The 5,046-nt window shown below is 44.9% G+C and overlaps 1 non-coding gene across 1 annotated transcript; it reads right to left on the reverse strand.

Annotated features, from left to right (window-relative positions):
* Positions 1–1,660: 1,660 nt before the first annotated feature.
* LOC141418324 (small nucleolar RNA SNORA66) lies at positions 1,661–1,796 on the reverse strand. Its single transcript, XR_012442992.1, has one exon. It is a non-coding gene; the product is annotated as a small nucleolar RNA SNORA66 (small nucleolar RNA).
* Between the last annotated feature and the right edge of the window lie 3,250 nt (positions 1,797–5,046).

Consider the following 5,046-nt stretch of genomic DNA (forward strand, 5'->3'; position numbering starts at 1 on the left):
CTCAACCAATAGGAGTAGGACTGCCATGCATCTGTCACTCCAACTACTCAGGAAGTGTAAACAGGAGGATCTTGGTCCAGACCAGTCATCAAAAAAAAAACTTGTGAATTTTACCATTGCTGTTACATCCTAGATAAACTTATGTGACAGTCACATAAAAATAAAATAATACACTAAAAGAAAACATAGCATTAATTATTTTATAATCTTGGAATTGGGGCCTTTCTTAGGTCTGATGTCTTAGTGTCCAGAAACAAAAAAAATATAAAAATAGGTCTGGGGACATGGCTTAAGTGATAGAATACTTGCCTACCACCAAAAAATAAACAACTTCTGCAAAAACTTTTTAGGATAGTCAAAGACAAAGAACATCTGGAAATCAGTAAGGAAAAAGAAATTCATTAGGAAAAATGAAAAAGGTTGTCAATAGACAGTGAAGGAAATGTAACTTTGTGCAAAGAGAGTCCCAGCCTCCACCTTCAGGTTCTCAGAGATAATCTCTAAGCCCTGGTGCCTGACAGATGTGACTTTGTTTCTTTGGGGGCCTAAGGGATAGCCAGATAATAACCATGTAATTTAGGGTGAGGACCCTGGGCAAGTCACATAGTCACAAGGTTGGGAACTGAGTCACATCAGCAGTGGGATGCAGGAAGGGGACTTTAGGTTAGGAATTTTTTTTAAGACAAGTTCTCACTAGGTAGTGAATACTGGTTTTGAGCTCATAATTCTTCTGCCTTCTCCTCCTCCCACGGGCAGGGATTACAGGTGTATGCCACCATGTCCAGATCAAAGCATGGGTTTTTAATCTTCGGAGGGGTTAAAGACAGCCTGTTTGTGAAGGTGATCATTGACCGTTCCTGGAAGCAATGTCCTGTGTGTGTTATCACCCACCAAAGCTGGGGAAAGTTACACTGCCTTGAGATGAGGTGAGAATAGCTAAGCTTCACATTTGGAAGCCTCCCTGTGACGTTCTTCCCTGGGTGGCTTTCAGTCTGTAGCCTTTTCATGTAATAAACTGCAGCTGTGAATCTAACAGCTTTCAGTGAGTCCCGAGAGTCCTCCTAGTGAACTGTTGAACCTGAGTGGTCTTGGGCCCCTTGAACTTGTAGTTAGTGTGAAAAGGAGGGCAATTTTGTATAGACTTTCCCAATGGCTATTAGATGTATCAAAGGATGTCTGGCTGAGATTGAACTGAGGTATTTGTACCTGTCAGATTGGCCTCATGCTAGAAATTTGAGACTACAGTGTACTGGCTAAGCTGTGAGGTCATAGGCACACATATCTTTGATCCATGTGAATTCACTTTTTTTGATGGTGCTGTGGGTTGAACTCAGGACCTTGTGCTTGCTAGGCAGGTGCCCTACCACCTCAGTCGCACCTCCAACTCCTCATCCTGTGGATTTTTTGTTTTGTAGTACTGGGGTTTGAACTCAGGGCCTACACCTTAAGCCACTCCACCAGCCCTTTTTTTGTGATGAGTATTTTCAAGATAGGGTCTCATGAACTATTTGCCTGAGCTGGCTTTGAACCACGATCCTCCTGATCTCTGCCTCCTGAGTAGCTAGGATTACAGGCGTGAGCCAATGCCCAGACTGGATTTTTTCTTTTCTGGACTAGATTATTTTTCTTTTCCGAACTGGATTTTTTTTTCTTTTCCTTGCCCTGCACTAGGATAGGATGGGCCACCTCAGCAGCTTCTGAGGCTAATACATTCCTATTACCACAATTACCGCAGCAAACCTGGTTCCTTTAGCTTCCCCACAACATCCTGTGAATCTTCTTGCACTCGTTAGCAGTTCAGTCACTGTACTATCTTTTGCAACAGGAAAGAAAAGGAAAACCCAAATTCCCATTAATCAGTAACCGGTTATATTATGGTATTCCCATTGATTGGAATAGCAGTTTCATAAAAGATAACTGGGAAGTGTTCTCTGCACAGATTTTATTTGATTTTTTGAGACAGTCTCACTAGGTAGCCCAGGCTTGCCTGAAACTCACCATCGTCCTGCCTTGGCCTCTGCTGTGATTACAGGTGTGCATCTCTGTGTCTGGTTCTATGTACAGATTTAGACAGGTCTCTAAGTTATCATTAAAAAAAAAAACAAAACATGAGGCTGAGCATGGTAGTTCAGGCCTGTAATTCCAGCCCTCTGGGGGACCCAGTCTGAAAAACAAATGAAACAAACAGTAAGAAAACAAAATCAAAAGAAAACCCCCAAGGCATGTGAAATTGTGTATCTTTTGTGTACACTGAGGAAGTAGTCTCTATTCATATTTCCTTTTACTCTATGAAGACATTTTGGGAAAAACAAAACCCTAACAGCAGGGCGCTGGTGGCTAGGGCTCTGACCCTAACTACTCAAGAGGTGGAAATGTGGAGGGTGGAAGTTGAAGCTCAGTCCAGCAGGAAGTTCACAAGACCCCACCTCAGCCAATAGCTGGGCACAGTGTCACTGACTGTCACCCACCTGCTCCCAAGACCCCACCTCAGCCAATAGCTGGGCACAGTGTCACTGACTGTCACCCACCTGTTCCCAAGACTCCGCCTCAGCCAATAGCTGGGCGCAGTGTCACTGACTGTCACCCACCTGTTCCCAAGACCCCATGTCACCCAATAGCTGGGCGCAGTGCCACTGACTGTCATCCACCGACCGGTTCAGGAGGCTGCTATCAGGCAATCACAGTTCCAGGCCAGCACTGGCAAAAAGACCTAAAATTGGTGAGGACAACACCCCCCCCATCTCAACAGAAAAAGTTGTACTGGTGGTACACGCCTGTCATCCCAGATTCTGTGGAGACATAAATAGGATAGCCGTCCAGACTGGGACAAAAAGTGACACCCTATCCCCATAATAACCAGAGTAAAGGGTTGGAGGCATTCAAACTGAGTTCAAATCCCAGTACCGCCCAAAACAAAAAATAAACTAACAACTGTGATTATTTGTGGAGTTGTAGGTGGACCTGGGTGGGTGGGTAACAGGCAAGGAGAAATTTCACTGAATTTTTATACTTTTTTTAGAGTCTTTTCAAAAAATTTTTTTAAATTTTCAAAAAATTTTATACTTTTCAAAAAAATTTTTAGAGTCAAACCAAAAAATACTGGTCTCCCTACATTTCAGAAACAGTTCCCATAATACATATTTTTCTACTTGAATTTAATGCCATTTCAAATACCTTGGTAAAAATAATCTTCCACTAAGCAATTAGCCTTTGTTGACTACAAGGACAGATTACAAAATCTGAAAGTTCAAAAGTACCTTAATAGTCTTCCAGTGCTAACATTATAGACCATACCTAAAAATAAAAACATTTTTAAAATGGGGACAAAGCACAAGTGGCCTCAGCGCACAGCACACACTCACACAGTGACACGTGCAGCACTGGGAACCGAACCCACGTCCTTACACACTCTGGCCAAGCCCTTTACCACTGAGCTATAGCTAGCCCCGTCTTACCGCCCTCATCGTCTTCGTGATATTCACGTTGCTCCCACTTTATTCTCGCAGAGATAACTCTGCAGTGAGTTAAACAGGATTCAAAATCCCTTAGCTTCACTCTTCGTTTCCGGACAATAATTATATATATATATATATATATAAAATATATATATATTTCCACTTGTGCTCTTTTCTGCCTCGATTTCGATAATTTTCCAAAATAAAAATGTAGGCTGGGCAAAGGACTGTCTTTTTTTTTTTTTAATTTTTTGCGGTATTCTCTTTCTCTCTCTCTCCCTCTCTCTTCCTCTCTCTCTCTCTCTCTCCTCCAGGCGGATCGCCGCGGACACTGAGATCTGCGACGGCTCCCATGCGATCCCGATGCCGCGGGCCTCAGCACATCCGTGGGTTCCTCCAACCCTCTCGAACCGCTGTCCTGGCGTCGGGCACCTCTTGCCCAAACTCAGGCCTGAAGCCTTCGGGTTCGCGCTGGGGCTCTCAGGGCCTCCTCCGCCTTCCCGGAGCTCCGCCTGGGCGGCTCCCGCCATACACGGCCGCCTGCGGGGAGACGCGGCCCCGCTTCGCTGCCAAAGGTCTCCAAGGGCGCTGTGCGCGCGAGCGTCACGAATCGTGAACGTGCACAAAAGCGGCCCCGCGAGAGCGCGCGCGGGAAAATAGCGTCTCTATGGACGCGCGCGCACGAAAGCGACTATGACAGAGCGCGCACGTAAAAGCGTCTCTGTGAGAGAGCGCGCACGTAAAAGCGTCTCTGTGACAGCGCGCGCACGTAAAAGCGTCTCTGTGCGCGCCCGCGCCCGCCTATAATCCAGGGCGGTTGAGTGGAGCTCCTCAGGCTAAAAGTCTGTCGGGTACAAGTTGCTCCTGGTCCCAAGAAAGTGATAAGGGCCGTTGTCGTATTTTAAATTTCAGAAGAATAATTCTTCGGAAGGTACACATGCTCATGTCTCAGTTTAGTAGTCTTACTTTGTTTTCATTGTTATTTATTTTTGTTGCAGTACTGGGGATTGAACTCAGGGCCTCGTGCTTTTGTTTTTATTTTGTTTCTGAGATAGGATCTGGCAGCTGCTTGCCCTGGCTGGCCTTGAACTCGAGATCCTCCCGAGTACCTAGAATTATAGGCGTGCACCAACACGCCTGGAAATGTTTTAAAACGTAAGGGAAGGTAGAAGTTTTCTTTGTCCTCTCTTCTGTGTGCAGAAAGTTAATTCTCACGCAAGTGTGCACACTTCTCCAGACTCATTATCGTTATTACTGACTTAGGTATGTCTGTAGTTATGTTCATTTGCCAAAACAGAGGTCTCTCTCTTTCTCTCTGTCTCTCTCTCTTTCTTCTCTCTCCCTTCCCCTCTCTCTCTCTTTCTGTCTCCCGAGTCTCAGATTGGATCTCAGACTTCTTTGTCCAGAAGGCTATGACCACCGTCCTCCTATCTCTCCCTCCCCAATAGCTGGGATTACCGGTGTGAACTATCACACCCAGCTTAAAAGTTCCTCATCTCTTGAGAACCCCAAATTAAATTTTTTTAATTGTTTTTTGTTGGTAATTATTATGCAGCTACCACTTGTCATAAGGAATTAAAAAGTAAAGTGC

This window comes from Castor canadensis, chromosome 16, assembly GCF_047511655.1.
Source record: "Castor canadensis chromosome 16, mCasCan1.hap1v2, whole genome shotgun sequence".
NCBI classification, from domain to species: Eukaryota; Metazoa; Chordata; class Mammalia; order Rodentia; family Castoridae; genus Castor; species Castor canadensis.